We start from the raw sequence: 17,733 nt of genomic DNA, 5'->3' as shown, positions 1-17,733 counted from the left end.
TGGCTATATTTTTCCCTCTTTCCGGCTAAAAGACTTAGTAAAAAAATTTGTATGCCTTAGCATGTATTTTTTTAACCCATTTGGGTTTTTCGAAGGTTCGACGTATCGGAATCTTATTAGAAATTTGTTTGTGTAAACATCATCGAATACCTCTTGACGTTTTTCCGAATGCTGATGTTATTGAAGCCTTTGGATTATTCGAGGGCCGAATTTATCGAAGCCCTTAGATTTTCGAGGGCTGAATTTATCGAAGCCCCATATATTTTGCTTTTGTCGAGGGTAGCCTGATTTAACCGGTTTTTCAATATTCAAAGGCCTTTAATTTATGGCAGAAGTCGGACGTCTCCGAGCTACATTATTTTGGTCGTAGCCTTTATATGACCGTAGTCTCTAATATAGTTGTAGCCTTCAGGTATGTCACTTGGACTTGTTTTCCGATAACTTTTCTAACTTGTTCGAAAAGTTAGTCCTTGAGTATATCGGCTTTGCCTTTGTTTCGAGGGGGTACCTCTTTGAGGTCTTATGAGTTCGAATTTTCGATGACTCGGATGTACTGACTGTCGATGACAATACCCGAGTATTCAGGGGTGCTATTATGCTTTGGCTCTTGAGTCATTTCCCGTAGGATTATAATTGTAGAGCTCGTATAATAGTAGACTTCTTTGAGATACAAAGTGTTTTTGTTATTAACAGAATGCTTCTTCAAATAATTGATACATGCATACGTGTTTTGCCGTCGGGTCTCGACAATTCTATATGGACACGGTTCATCTGACCGTTTGGCCTATTACAAAGTTTTCCTATCGAGGCCCTCTTAGGCATGAAATATCTTTCTCAAAAAATATAACCTCCAAGGGTGATGCCCCCCAGTATTCGAGGTTGATCGAAAAGAAGCCTTGAATACTTTGTTGAATGTTCCTTAGGTAGCATATAGGTGTTGCCTCATTAAAAACCTTGCCAGTAAAACCCATTTGGGATAAAACCCGATCTAAGGAAAAAGAGTGCAATGCATGCTTTCAAACCCAAGGTCTTCGAGCTGAAAGATGCCTCGATATCTCCTATCGAACATCTATAAGGAGTTAGTTTTAAATACAAATGGAAAAAAGGAGAAGGTCATACCTTAGCAGTAATATCGCTTGAGCATCGATACATTCCAATTGTTTGGTAGTTGCTCGCCTTCCATTGTGCTAAGTTTGTAAGATCATTTCCCTACGATTCCGAGGACACGGTATGGTCCTTCCCAACTGGGACCTAGCTTCCGTTCATTGGGTCTCGAGTGTTGAGAGTGACTTTTCTTAGGACCAAGTCCCCGACTTTGAAATATCGAAGGTTCGTCCTTCTATTGTAATACCTTTCGATCTTTTGTTTTTGCGCGGCCATTCGAATCAATGCGGCCTCACATTTGATCAAGTAGTTCGAGAGAAGTGTTCATAGCTTCGTGATTTGAGTCCTCGGTAGCATGTTGAAACCTGACTCTAGGTTCCCCAACTTCAACTAGGATTAATGTTTCGGAACCTTATACCAAAGAAAATGGGGTCTCCCCCGTGCTCGACTTTGAAGTTGTTCGATATGCCCATAGTACCTCGGGCAACACTTCTATCCATTTTCCCTTGGCATCATCTAACCTTTTCTTTAAGTTTCAAATGATGGTTTTGTTTGTGGACTTGGCCTGACCATTTTCCCTTTGGTGGTAAGGTGTTGATAGAATCCTTTTGATTTTTTGGTCCTCGAGGAATTTTGTTGCCTTGCTGCCGATGAACTGCTTTCCATTATCACACGCTATTTCGGCGGGTATCCCGAACCGACATATGATGTGGTCCAATATGAAGTCGATGACTTCTTTTTCTCGTATCTTCTCGAATGCCTGCACTTCTACCCATTTTGAGAAGTAGTCAGTCATAAAATAAATCTAGCTTTACCCGGCATCGTTGGTAGGGGGTCAACGATGTCTATCTCCCATTTCATGAATGGACATGGGGATAGGACCGAATAAAGTTGTTCACCAGGTTGATGGATCATCGGTGCAAATTTTTGGCATTTTGTCACACTTTCGAACGAAATCCTTGGTATCATTTCCCATGGTATCGCAATAGTACCCCCCTCTGATCACCTTGCGAATCAGAGAGTCTGCACCAGAATGGTTCCCACAAGTATCCTCGTGGATTTCTCGCAGTACGTAATCAGTATCCCCAGGTCCCAAGCACACTACCAGTGGTCCATTGAAGGTTCTTCTATACAACATTCGATTTTCATCGAGTGTGAATCGATTTGCTTTGGTTCGAAGTATTCTCGACTCCTTTAGGTGTGCGGGGAGCTTCCCGTACTTCAGGTAGTTGATGTACTTGTTCCCCCAATCCCACGTTAAACTTGTTGAATTAATCTCTACATGGCCTTCTTCGACCACAGACTTCGATAGTTGGACGACAGTCCCCGAGATAATATCATCTTCTTCGACCGATGATCCTAAGTTTGCAAGGGTATCGACCTCGCTATTCTGCTCTTGAGGTACATGATCCAGCGTCCACTCCTTGATGCGGTGCAATGTCATTTGAAGTTTGTCCAAGTAACTCTGCATTCAGTTGTCTCGCACCTCGAAGCTCCCGTTTACTTGACTTACAACTAAAGGAGAATCACATTTTGCCTCGATGACCTCTGTCCCAAGGCCCTTGGCTAGTTTGAGACCTGCAATCATAGCCTCATACTCGGCCTCACTGTTAGTCAATTTAGGAGTTTTGATAGATTGCCTGATGACACCGCCAGTAGGTGGTTTTAAAACGATGCCGAGTCCGGACCCTTTGACATTCGAGGCACCGTCTGTGAAGAGGGTCCGTACCCTCGATGACATACCCTTACGTACATTGATCTTCTCAAACCAACACACCACTTACAGCCACCTCGGACATGACTAAATATAGGTAGAGTGTTTCATCCTCCTTTGGAGTATGGAGCAAGGGTGGTCTCGAGAGATACCATTTTAACTCTTCCAAAGCTTTTTGGCACTCTGGAGTCCATGCGAAGTTGTTCTTCTTATTCAGTAGGGAAAAGAAATGATGGCTCCGATCTGATGACCTTGAGATAAATCGGCATAGGGCAGCTATCCGTCCGGTTAGCCGTTGTACGACTTTCCCATTATTCACTACGATGATTTCCTCGATGGCTTTGATTTTATCGGGGTTGATCTCGATACCTCTGTTTGATACCATGAAACCCAAAAACTTTCCCGAGCCGACTCCAAAAGCGCATTTCTTGGGGTTGAGCTTCATGTTGTACTTTTTTAGGATGTCGAATGTTACCTGCAAATGGGTCAAATGGTCCTCTGCGTGCAGGGACTTAACTAGCATGTCATCAATATAAACTTCCTGGACTTGCCTATTTGATGTTCGAACATCTTATAAACTAGGCATTGATATGTGGCCCCTGTATTCTTTAGCCCGGAGGGTATTACATTATAGCAATATGTATTATATTTCATGATGAATGAAGTCTTTTCCCGGTCCTCCGGGTTCATTTAAATCTGATTGTACCCGGAGTAGGCGTCGAGAAAGGTAAGGATCTCGTGGCCAGCAGTAGCATCGATCAATAGATCGATGTTGGGCAGTGGGAAGGATTCTTTAGGGCATGATTTGTTCAAATCCTTGTAGTTTACACACATTCTTAGTTTATTCCCCTTCTTGGGGACTACCACTACGTTAGCTAGCCATTCGGGATACTTTACTTTCCTAATAGATCCTTTTTTGAGAAGTTTTAATACCTCTTCTTTGATGAATGCATGCTTTACCTCGGACTGAGATCTCCTCTTTTGCTTTACCGGCTTAAATCTGGGATTGACACTTAGTCGATGGGTAGTTATCTCTGGTGGGATCCCTGTCATGTCTAAATGGGACCAAGCAAAGCAATAAATGTTATTGATAAGAAATTGAATGAATTTTTTCTTGAGCTCGGGGGTTAACCCATCCCTAGTTATACCTTTCGTTATGGAAGATGCTCAATCAATATGGTCTGTTCGAGTTCCTCGACCATGGACTTCATCGCATCTGATTCTTCGGGAGAAATGAAGGCTCGAGGGGTGAGAAAATCTTTTTCTTCTCCCTCAGCAACCTATTCATTTGACACCTGTCCCTTGGGCTCAACCGAGGGCACGGGCTGTGATTGCTATTTGGCCATCTGTTTGTCCTTCTATTTTTCGATGTGGATGGCGCCAATACCGGTGCCAAGTCGTGCACTGCAAACATCTCCTTAGCTACATGATGCTCTCCATATACTATTTTCATGCCATCCTTTGTTGGGAACTTCATCATCTAATTGAAGGTTGATGGCACCGCCCTCGAACTATGGATCCACGGTCTTCCAAGCAAAGCATTATACCTCATAGCACCTTCAATGATGTGAAATTTGGTCTTTTGTATGGTTCCGACCACGTTGACTGGGAGGACGATTTCTTCCTTTGCTATTTCGCTTGCCATGTCAAAGCCATTCAAGATCCGAGATACCGGTATGATTTGGTTGAGAAGCCCGACCTACTCCACAACCCTCAACCTGATTATATTTGTCGAACTACCTGGATCCACGAGAACACATTTTACTTGAACTTTATTTAAAAGGATAGAAATTACCAGTGCATCATTGTGAGGTTGAGATAAAGCCTCGATATCTTCCTCGCTGAATGTGAGGGTGTCTTTGAGCATATAATCCCGAGTCTGTTTCTCCCTTGTGATGGATACCGTGGTACATTTGAATACGGGTCCATGTGGGACGTCAACTCCGTTGATGATCATGTGAATGACATATTGAGGTTTTTTAGGTTCATTCTTTCTACCTGCATCTCTTTCCCTAAAGTGATTCTTAGCCTGATCACTCAGGAATTCTCAAAGGTGGCCCTCATTAAATAACCTAGCCACTTCCTCCCTTAGCTGCCTACAATCCTCCGTTCTATGACCATGCATGCCATGATATTTGCACATCAAGTTCGGGTTCCTTTGGGAGGGATCGGTCTGTATTGGCCTGGGCCACTTAGCATCTTTGATTATCCCATAGTTGAGACGATCCCTGATGCGTCTATGCTAAAGTTGTATTCTGATAATTGTGGGACCTAGGCGGGTTTGGCGTGCTTATCGAATTTTCTCTTGCTCATGAGCCATCGTGAACCTTATCACTGGTCACTTCTTCGATCTCTCCGAGAGGTGTTGTTATTCGAGCCGTTATTCCTTCGATCATATAGTTGATACCGTTGTTTATTGAATCTTGATCCCCTGTCTGTATTTCCTGGCTCCCTTTCTAGTAACCTGCTTGGATAAACTGAGCCCGAGGGGGCTCCCAATTGGTCATCCTCGACTTTAATTTTGGATTGGTACCTGTTATGCATATCTGCCAAGTCACAGCGGGGTACTCGACCAATTTCTGCTTCAACTGTTTCAAAGCTATCGAACTTCATTCATTTAGCCCCTAAGTGAAGGCTTGTATGACCCAGTGGTCAGAGACTGGTGGCAGCTCCATTCATTCCGGTTGAAAACAGGATACAAATTCCCTTAGCATCTCGTTCTCTCTTTGCTTTATTTTGAATACATCGGACTTCCTTGTTGCAACTTTTATGGCACCAACATGTGCCTTCACAAATGAATCTGCCAATATGGCAAACAAATCGATAAAGTTCGGGGGTAGGTTATGGTAACAAATCATGGCACCTTTAGACAGAGCTTCCCCAAACATTTTTAGCAAACCTGATTCAATCTCATTGTCTTCCAAATCATTCCCTTTTATGCCACAAGTGTATGTGGTAATGTGCTCGTTGGGATCAGTGGTTCCATTGTATTTCGGGATATATGGAATCCGAAACTTCTTCGGGATGGGCTTTGGAGCCGCACTCTGGGGGAATGATTTTTGCAAAAACTTCTTCAAATCTAGTCCATTTAAAATCAGAGGTGCTCCCGGTATTTGGTCGACCCTTGAGTTGTATGTTTCCACCTTTTTGTCATTTTCTTCAATCTTCTTTTCTCCGGTCTCTATCCTTCTTCCGAGCTCCTCGAGCATTTTCATAATAGCGGGGTCAGTCCCCGAGCCATTTTCATCGGGCCTCGTTGATTCTGCACGCCGAGTGTTCACTGGTTCGGCTATGTTAGGAGTTCTATTTTGACTTTGAAGCTGAGCGATGGCGACTTGCTGAGCTTGCAGCATCTCGAATATCACTTGGAGGCTGACTCCTCCTTCTTCCATCCCTCGTGTTTCTTGGCCTCCTGCTCGGGCTTTCCTGTGTGCGTTCCTTGCGGGGTATGTGCATGCGTCCGTGTTTAGAGCGTTGTGCGAACTGATTTCAACTGGCTCCACATTCGGCACTCCCTCAGGGTTTATGGGTGGTGCACCGACCCCTATACCGTTGTTTTCTCCTAGACCTTCACTGTCATGAGCAGGTGCGTTTTGTGTGCTAGACATATCTTAGCCTGAAATCAAAGAATCTTTGACAATAAAAAGTATAAAAAATAACGTGCATTATCAGAAAACTAGCACCAAAATAATCACTATTATCTTTAGCCCCACGGTGGACGCCAAACTGTTTACCTCGAAAAATGGGGGTAACAAATAAATGTATTTTGTGGTTTTAAAGATATGTGATTTATTCTAATACTAGTGAATATACGAGTAATATTAAGTTGAAATAAGAAGAATTAATGAACCAAACCAGTGTTGCTATAACAATGAGGACCTCGAGCTTGACTTTCTTGGGGGCCTCGAGGTCAGCTAAGAACAGTGAAGTATGAATAATAAAGCAAAAGCAATAAAGCTGAAGAACACTTGTTGAGCACGTTAAACAAGAAAAGCAAAGTAGAATATTCAATTGCAGTAAATAGTGTGAGATGATCCTACAAAAATGATTGAGGTCCCCTTTATATAGGAGGAGAAAATCCCAATATAGTACATTCCTAATTGTTGTAAAGAATTCTATTGGTACATGTGTACAGTAACCTAGTACGGACATGTACCATTTCGTACAAATCTTATCCTTTAATTTATGCCCTGACCCACGTGTCCTTGAGAAATTTTCGCTCTTTCTTGAGTGCCCTCGAGATTGTACTGCCCTCGATGTATGTCGTGCCAGGCCTCCGATCTGCTCCCTCGAGGTGTGCGTCCCCTAATCGGGTCTGACCCCTAGTCCGAGTCGCCCGGACTCGGACTCATAGCCCAATTTAAGATTTCAAAATGGGGCTCCTTAATTTTGACCGTATACATTTATTGTACAATAAAATATGACAATTGAACTCCATCGTCATAACTTCCGACTTCTTTTTCTTCTTTAATTTAATATTTGACTAACAATCTGCAGCTGAGAGATGGCCAATTTTGTACAGTCAATGAAAACAGTCATTTAGACCTAAAATTCGGACTACAAGTACTTTCCTAACACTTTGGGCAAGCGAGAAAGCAAAAAGAAGAAATGTAGTTGAACATTGTTTTCTGCCAATCCTTATCTCATACTTTAAAATCAAATTAACATGCATTCCTCTTTTCTTCTTGAGTAAAGAAAGATTCTTCCCAGCTCTATGAATCACGTGGGAATACGAACAATTCTTTATTTTAACGTTAACCTGCCAAAGAAAGCTAGCACTCCTTTACCCCACAAATAGGATTAAGCTAATTCCAGCTGTAAGTTTATCTGATCATTTTTAAACGTAATAAAGACAAAACGAATAATAATTGGTTCCGACTTTCTTTTTCGTTAATTATGGTGAAACATGCAACATGTTTCTTTAAGTGCGTGCTTACAAAAATTGAGGTACGAAAATAACCTATACGTTAACTTTCAAATTCATCTCATTGAAATCACTTTATTGACCACCGTAGAATTTGGTTGAATGTTTGAGATTTATCACCTTTAACTAGAGATTTAAGGTTTCAGCCCCGATACTTTTATGCGGTAAATTAGTTAATGACGATTGGACGAATGAGGAGGTGATATGTGGAGCTGAAAACCGGTAAGATGTGAGTTAGCAATTAGTTAATACCGGTTGCAAGCATGTAACCGGTGAAGCAGGATAATCGATAACAAAAATTTGAAGATTTGATATCAGATAACATTCAATGAATAACCATTACAGAGAATATCTGCATTTATACCCAACCGTTATATAGCCATCAATGATGGTTTTATTATCATGCAAGAGGAGCTTGATTTGAGCAGCTTGCCTCTCTAAATAAAGTTATAAATAGGAGAATTAGTATCCATTGTAACACACGAATCATCCTGGACACAAAAGCTTGAATGAGCACTCACTCTATAACATTATTCTTTTACCTTGTTCTTGCTTTTGCTACCGAGGAAGCTAAAATTCATAGACGGGCTTGTATTTCCTATAAGTTTATTTTATAATTCTATTTATGGTATTATTTATTTTATATTTCTAGGTCAAATTAATTCACGTGCCTACAAACCACATTACAAATTCAATTTTACCATTTTATGGGTAAACAATTTGGCGCACATCGTGGGGCATAAACAATTGTGTAAACGCTTTGATCCATTCGTCTATTACTGACAAATTTTGATTCCTTTCTCAGCAAAAGAAAAATCAGATATGGCAGCTAACGATGTCAAAAAATTTAATAATGTCGGAGCACACAATGAACGTGAAGATGTGTTCTAATGTGATGATTCAACCACTGAAACTCACAGTGAAGGAGATGAAACAACTCTAGTTCGCGAAGGTCAGAATCTTCGGCATGTGGGGAGTCCAACTCCTGATAATGTGGATGATGAACACATTATTGAAACGATCAAAAACTTGAGAGAGCAACAAAGGACAATTATGGATCACCTCTCAAGACAAGATCATGTGATAACAGAGTTGAATGTGTGTTAATAATGCTAATGGAAGAGCTCTGATTCCTTCCAGCGTTCCTGCAAATCAAACAGTTCAATGAACCGATGTAACGACCCGGCCGGTTATTTTGAGAATTTATGTTCCGTTCAATAGTATGAGGTTTTGAACAGCTTCATATTACGTGTATCGACTTGGGTGCATGGTTGAATTTAGTTACCGGAAGAATTCCAAGTTGAATTGGAAAAAGATTCTAGTTTTGGAAGTTTAAACGGTGAGAATTTGACCGGAATTTAACTTTTGTGTAAATAGCTCCGGAATGGGTTTTGGATGATTTCCACAGCTTAGTATGGTGATTTGGAACTTAGGCGTGCCTCCGGATTCGGATTTGGATTTGGAGGTCCATAGGGTAATTTGAGGCATTTAGGCGAAAGTTGGTAAAGTTAAAGTTTGGAAAATGGAGAAGTTTGGCCAATAGTTAACTTTTGTGATATCGGGGTTGGAATGCAATTCTGAGAGTTGGAATAGCTCCGTCATGTCTTTTGGAAATTGTTTACAAAATTTGGCATCATTCTGGGTTGGTTTGATTGGTTTCGGCACGAGTTTTCGAAGTTGGAAAATTTGGAAGTTCATAATTCGATTCATGGCATGATTTGCATTTTCGGTATTGCTTGATATGATTTGAGACCCGAGCAAGTCCGTGTTAGGTTATAGAACTTCTTTTTGTGTTTTGATGCGGTTTCGGGGTCCTCAGGTGTTTCCCGGGTGGGCTACGAGTCATTTTCCTCCTATCTTGAACTGCTGAATCTGTCATCTGGTTTCCTTCATCGTGTTTGTGTCCTTGCATTCGCGTTCGCGTATTGTTATTTTGGAAGGTGAAATAGTTCCTCTTCGCATTCGCGATAATCCACCTATGTTTGCAATGTTCTACCACTTCCTCTTTCGCGTTAGCACTCCCCACCTCGCGTTCACATAATGCAAACCAGGCTCTAGGCATTGTGATCATTTTATTCTTCGCCTTCGCGTAAGTCCCCGTCCCATGTTACTTACATTCGCATTCGCGAAGGGACTTCTTGTCAGCCTCATATCTTCCTTCTTTGCGAATGCGAGTAGCCTTCCATGTTCACGATTCTTTAATATCTAGGCAGAATATAAGTTTTCCCAAATCGACGGTTAGGCATTTTTATCATATTTTGACTTGTAGAGCTCAGTTTTGAGCGATTCTTTGTGGGTTTTTCAAGAAATCAATTGGGTAAGTGTTCTTCACCAATTATTTAATATATTTCATGATTTTATCTTCATTTTTATCATTTAATTTGTGTTTTGAGTTAAGGGAAATGTTAGTTTTTGAAGGAAGTTTTTAAAATAAAAAATTCATGATTTGAGGATGAAATGGTATCGAAATTTAATAATTTTTTTATGGTTAAACTAGTATCGGAATGAGTGCTCGGGTTCTATAAAATTTGTCGGGTTCTGAGGTGTGGGCCCGGGAGTCGACTTTTGGATTGATTTTTAGATTTTGATAAAGATTGAGTCTTTATGATTCGGAATAGTTTTTTATGAGTTTTATTTCTGCTTTGAAGTTATTTTGGTTAGATTTTAGTCGTTCGGAGGTCATTTCACCTGAGAAGTTCATTTTAGAGTATCGGTTTGTGTTCTTGGAGGTAAGTATCTTGCCTAACCTTGTGTGGGGGATTTCCCCTTAGGATTGAGTCATCTATGTTGATTGTAGTCTGTGTATGCGAGGTGACGAGTGCGTGTTCAAACCTATTTGTTGAAAGTTCGCCTTTTAGAGTTCTTAGGTCCTTATATTCACTGAGTATGAAGTTGTTCTTGATAAGATTGAGTTTCCTATTTACTAGTTTCACCTCTACCTACTTTAATTGGAATTAATTACTTTATGATTCACTCTTATTGCCTATTTGACTCTTATTTAACTTAACTGAAGATTTTTACCTCTCCTATTGTCATGCTATCTTTTCATGACTTCTTTTCTTTATTTGAAATCATTATTATCTCTCATGTAATTGTTTAGTCTTAATTAAGGTTATGATTATCTTTCCGCTGCTCATCCTTAATTGAAATTGTTGTATATTCTTTGTAATTTCCCAACCTTAAAAGAAGTTTAGGCATCCTATATTTAGTTGACATATCCTTATTTGGGATTATTTGACTCGTGTTAGCTTCCTTGTTGTCGAACTACATATTGTGGGATTGTTGTTACATATTATCTTCTCCCTTGTTGAGTTGTTCTTATTACGCCTAGTATTCTCTATTGTAGTTATTCCTTGTGAGCTAGTTTTACCGTTTCTTTGTGATCGAAAGTTCTGGAGTTGATTTACTTGTCGTATTCTTGTATTTATTGTCATTGCTGCTATTGTACTTATAGTGGTGGTGCACAAGGTTTATGCCGTGCTGTTGATGATATTGTGATGCACGAGGTTTCTGCCATGTGGTTGTTGTTATGGGGTTGCACGAGGTTTCTGCCATGCTATTGTTTCTATTGATATATGAACATGCGGCCTAAAAAGTCGGGATATATATGTGTGTATGGGTTGCACACGTGGCGCAATAAGGAGGGCTATGTCAGGGATTGATTTGTGATGAATTTTGATGGCCTGGGGGCATTCTTGTTGTTGATATTTGTGTAGTGGTACACTTACCTGTGTGAGCGTTATCTTGTGAAAGTTGTGAGAAAATATTCTATGTGTTGTCCGTTCTTTTCCTTATGCTTCTTAGCTGGTATGAATCATATTATGACACTTGCACAAGCATACACGTAGTTAAACACTCTTACCAGATAAGAAGTTTTCTTGATATTGTTGAGTATAGATGCACACCCTTATTTACTTGACTTCTATGTGAGAGTGGCTCTATTTGGCACATGAGTTGTCATCATGATTATGAGGTGCAATGAGGGCACATGATGCCAAGTGTTAGGGTTCAGGTATTGAGACCCGTAAGTTGCAATTTGTCCGAGGTTCGATACTTCGTGGAGTTTGTTGACTAAGACTTAATGCAAAAACTCTCGTAGTTGTTGAGTAATTGTGTGTCCTTACTGTATCTATGATTTTGGATTTGGGTTGTGTTTCCATTCACTCTTTTGTGTCATTATTATGGTGTTCCGTTGATACCTGTTGTTTCCTTCCTTATTGCAATTACTGTATTGTTAGCCATATCGTGTAGTCTTTATATAGATATCATGTTTTGTTGTTCCTATACTTATACTTGTTCAGGTTTTTAGACCAATAGGTGTCTTGATTGTTCCTCATCACTACTCCATCGAGGTTAGTCTTGACACTTACTGGGGCTTACAGTGTGCTCATGCTATACTTCTGTACATTTTTGTACAGATCCAGGTATTTACTCGTTAGTAGCTATGCGAATCGTTGCAGTGGAGACTCAAGGTAAACATTTCGCAGACTTCGGAGTTACCTTCCTATTTTTGTATTCACGCTGTTTTACTTATTTCCAAACAGTTGTATTTAGAAGTTGTAGTAAACTCTGTAGAGCTTATGACTTGTACTACCGATTTTAGGAATTGCAAATTTTGAAGAGATTTCTATTTCGAGACGGTTAGATTTTAGTTATTATTGTTGATATTCAGTAAATGTTAGGCTTACGTAGTCCCTAAGACTAGGTGCCATCACGATACCCAACAGAGGGAAAATTGGGTCGTGACAACTGACAACAATGCTCCAAGGGAGGAGTTCAGTTTTAATGAGTAGGAAGTACAGGTAGTGGACCTGGGAATGAGAACAACACAAATGACCCTTTCCTAATGGAGCTCATGGGATTCATGGGAGAAACGAATGAACGAATGGACCAGAATGCAAAGGAATTTCATGCTCAGATAGATCAGATCCCAGGAGCAGCGCCGGTGTTCAAGGGACCAAATTCCAAAAGGTATACTCAGTTGCTACTTAAACCAAGTGAGGCTCTAGAGTTGATCCAGAAGAGGTTTAAGATGCCAGATATTCTTTAGTATGATGGGACTTTCGGATCCATATGAACATATCACGACTTACACTACCGCTGTAAAGGGAAACAATCTGGCCCAGCACGAGATCGAATCTATTTGTGGAAGAAGTTTTGTGAAACCTTGACAAAGGGTGCCTTAACTTGGTATCCTCTTTTACTTGAGCATTCCGTTGATTCTTTTGAAATGCTTGTAAATTCGTTTAGTAAAGCTCATGCCAGAGTAAGAAAGGTCCAAGCAAGGAAGGTAGATATATTTAGAATATCCCAAGGAGAATCCGAATTATTGCGAGAGTTCGTGATCTGGTTTTAGAAGGAACGGATACCATTACCTGCAGTACCGGATGAGTAGGCAGCGGAGGCATTTACAAAGGGTCTCAAACCGCGATTTTTGATGCCTCCAAGAAATTAAAGGAAAGCTTTCTAGATTTTTAGGCGACCATATAGGTATACGTTTACAATTGCTATAAGTCAAAGATCAGAATATAACATGATCAATTGTGTTCCTCGGTGTCTTATAAAAGATGGACTCGTGATCATAATTAGGATAAATTTAAAATTGATTTTTGATGCAGATTAGAGGTCTTCTAGGAGTCGTTTTCAACCTTATGAGAGGGCCGATAGGCGTGGAAATAAAGGTTTTTAGTTATCAGATAGGTTCCCTTGCTATAGAAGGACAGATCGTGGTCGAACAGATCGTTGCATGAGAAAGAAGCATCGAGGTTTCGAGATTCAACATACCCCAGATTATCCGACTACAACTTTAACATCAAGAAGAACTGGTGTCAGTTATGAGGAATATTAAAGAAGCTAGGTTCCCGAAACACATTTGATCGGATCCTATCCAAAGGGATCCTAATCTATGGTGTGAATTCCATGGAACTCACGACTACAGGACTGGGGGACTGCCGACACCTCTATGAAGAAGTAGCAGCATTGTTGAAGAATGGTCACCTTAGAGAATTTTTAGGTGCCCGAGCCAAAAACAACTATGGGAAAACCGGGATATTGCAGAACCATCAAAAGCGGCTCTAGGGTCACCTCGTATGATGATAAACATGATCTTCAATGGAGACGAAGTAAATGTAGTGACATTTTTGGCAACAAAGAAGACAGAAATATCGGTAACTCATGGCAAGAGGATCCGAGAGGTCACCGAAGATGACATCACCTTTACATAAGAAGATATTGTTGGACTTATTCTTCCGCATAATGATGCTCTGCTAATTTCTCTTAATGTTTTAGATTTCAAAATTAAATGTGTGTTGGTTGATCCAGGAAGTTCAGCCAATATCATACAATGGAGAGTTTTGGATCAAGCAAAGTTAACTTGAAGCATAGTTCCGGCAGCAAAACTTCTGGTTGGGTTCAATTTTAGCGAGTGTAACGACCCGAGGAGAAATCTTATTGCCAACACATGACGAAGGAGTAACGAAGTCCACCTTGTTCGAAGTGGTAGATGGAGACATGCGCTATAATGTAATCCTTGGAAGGCCATGGATACATGAAATGAAGGTTGTACATTCAACATACCATCACCTGTTGAAATTTACCACACCGAAAGGGGTCAAGCAAATCAGAGGAGATCAATCGGCAGCAAAACAAATGAACCCAGTGGCAGTTTCTAGTAGCAAGGGCAAAGAAATGAGCAAATAACAATTACAGGAACCAATGTCGTCTTCCACCACGACATTTTATCAGACTAGGTGCCATCACGACTTCCTAAAGTTGGATTTTGGGGTCATAACAAGTTGGTATCAGATCTCTCGATTCATAGGTGCTACGAGTCAAAAGCAAGTCTAGTAGAGTCAGATCGGTACGGAGACATATGTACTTATCTTTGAGACGCTATGGAACTATTAGGAAATTCCATTCCTTTTATTCTATAATGTCCGAATTTGTTAATTTAGAAATCTGAGACTTTGTCTTTCTGTTCTCTCACAGATGGTGAGGACACGCACTGCCAGATCAGCTGATCAGACACCAGCTCCCCTTGTTAGAGTCGGGAGAGTCCAGGTCGAGGTAGAGGCCGAGGAGGGGCACGTGCTGCGGTTAGAGCACTACCGGAACAACGATTGAGGAGCCACCAGTTGCTCTAGTTGGGGGACAGGTACCCGAGGTGCCTATTGCTACCCTTGGACTACAGAAGACCATAACATACTTCACGAGTAAGTTCGGGAATTTAGCTCAGGCTAGACTGATCCCAGTTATGCCAGCTATATCTCAGGCTAGGGGAGGAGCTCAAGCCCCCGTGACCTATATACTAGAGTAGCGGGTCTATGTTGATCAGGTTCTGGGTGTTATACCAGCACAACCCATCATTTTGGTTTACCCTGTGGTCAGGCTAGCATCAGAGGAGGAGCATAGAGGACTAGAGAGGTTCAATAAGTATGATCCTCCTACTTATAGAGATGCAATTACTGAGGATGCATAGTTTTCTAGACAAGTGACACTGTATTCGCTATACCATGGGTATTATAGAGGTAAGCTGAGTTGCCTTTAGTACATTTCAGTTTTCAGGAATAGCATATAGGCGGTGGCAGGCTTATGAAGAGGGTAGGCGATCTGATGCAACCCTACTCACTTGGGCTCAGTTTTACCATATGTTTTGAGGGAATTTGTTCATCAGACCAATCGGGATGTGTGGCACAAAGAGTTTTAGCAGCTGCATAAGAGGGAGGATAGGGAGCCCAAGCGATCTCGAGATTCTAAAGGATTTAGTGGTGCCTACGCTGCAATTTTGGCTCGTCATGGCAGAGGTTATGTGAGTTGACCAGTTCATTCAGCGCTTCTAACTACTTGTAGTGCTCCAGCTATATTGAGGATCTGATCGCCCATTATGCTCAACCACTTTTCAGTGCACCTCCTGCACGGGGTTCCTTCTACGGTCAGTCTAGCTAACCAGGTCATATTCAATTTCAGCAGCTACGTGTGCCTAGAGGCTGTTTTGACTATAGAGATACCATGCATATGGCGAGGGATTGTCCCAGACTTAGGAGGGGTACACCTCTATAGGCTCCATAAGTTTCACGAATTCCACAAGGTTCATTGGCTATGATTGCTGCTCCAACTTTCGCTCCACCTGCACCACCAGTTAGGGGTGGAGGTCAGGCAAGTAAATTTTGCCCTAGAGTGGAAGCCAAGCTCGTTGTTGTGATTTTTGACGAGCGCAAAACCCAACATAAAATTGATGCTCGCTAATCAAAAAAATATAGTATAATATCGTCTCCACAAGGATTGGATTTAAATAATGTTCAAGTAATTTCTGGTTTAATTGCTATTCAGGAGGATCAACACTTAAGTTAAATGATTATGAACTAAGTTTAACAACTAAAATATCGCAATTGACAATTGACAGCAATGAATTAAAGATTTGCAGAGTGGTTTCTAATCAATGTGAGGAATAATGGTCTGACAGGATAGGTGCAAGACAGCTATTTGGGATTTAACTCTAGTTTAATTCACTCTAATATTGTAATGATTCTTATTCACTCGTTGATTAGTTCAAACGTGTAGTCAAGACTCCTCTCCCGATTAAATCATGACTCTATGAGGTGAACAAATATAAGCACTGTGAAAGTATGCAAGCATGCGTTAAGGGATTGGTCTTTAAGAAAACGTCTCTCAAATATTCTCCTATTTGATTTAATCAACAATTCAACAAGCTCTTTCGATTACTTAAGAGAATGCCAAGATAATTATCAAAATATTCCTCTTTCGATTAAATAATTCGGCGAATAAAGTTTCAACAATTCCAAACTCCATAAATGAATTCAACCAAGAATTAGAGTTAAAATCCATAAATATTTATTAAAACACCATATCTGTCATACCCTAAGGTAAAATACTCCATAATCATGGAGAAAATTATCACAAATATAATTAAAGAATAAGAAAACATCAATCTAATCTTACAATCCAAACTCCCGTATTGAATTGTTGGAAAGATGATGAAATCTTGTGTCTTGTAGCCTCCAATGCTCTCCCAAAGCTTCCAAGGTCATAAGTCTTCTAAATATCGTGTTTTGTTGTATTTATACCATGTAGGAACGTGCCCGGAAGAAACTACCATTTCCAAGCCGATGTGGAACAATTGGACCGGGAAAATACACTAGTGTGACGCCCCATGCGCCATATTAGTGAGAATTTTTACAGAGTTGATTTTTTTCACTCTGCAGGAATTTTGCACTAGCGACCCACGCCACGCTACGCATTGCACGGGACGGTAGTACAGTTTTCTCAGAATATTTGTTTTCTCATTTTTGACATCCAGACTTGGTCCCCGACCCCTGAACGTGATCCCAACTTAATTTCTTGGGCTTTAACTCAGACTTCAAAGCTCAGACTTGTTCAAATTAGCTCCAAATTATCTTAATAGTTCGGAATCATTTCCTGCAAGGCATAAAACACATAATAAGTGCAATTTACTATCATTTAAGCTCAAACACAAGTAAAATGCAGTAATTAGAGTGCAAATTATTACTAAAATGCGTGATTCTAGACTACCATCAATACCCCACACATAAACCATTGCTCGTCCTCGAGAAGTCAAACTGCACTTCACATAGAGACGACCTTCTTAATAGGCAACTTTCCTAACTCATCATGCCAAGAATATTTAAAGCAGACTAAGCACCAATCATGACTTCCTAGCCTCAAAACTCGACTCGCAAGCACCACGCAATTTTCACAACTTGCTCACTTACTCTAACACTAAGGTCAAATATTTTACCTTACGTTCGTTAATTATGTGCCCGCACACAAACAATAGAGTGTAGTTCCATAAACAATAAAATTCAAGAGATAGGAAGAATTAACTCACTCTCAGAAATAAAATTCATGTGCCATAGAAGATATGTTGTCACAACCCAAATTGGAGGGTCATGACTAGAACCCGGGCCATACTTGTCGAGCACCAACATACATTTTATCGAACCTTTCTTATTAT

The sequence above is a fragment of the Nicotiana tabacum genome, chromosome 11 (assembly GCF_000715075.1).
Source record: "Nicotiana tabacum cultivar K326 chromosome 11, ASM71507v2, whole genome shotgun sequence".
Lineage (NCBI taxonomy): Eukaryota > Viridiplantae > Streptophyta > Magnoliopsida > Solanales > Solanaceae > Nicotiana > Nicotiana tabacum.
The sequence above is the reverse complement of the archived record's forward strand: the minus strand, read 5'-3'. Positions refer to the sequence as shown.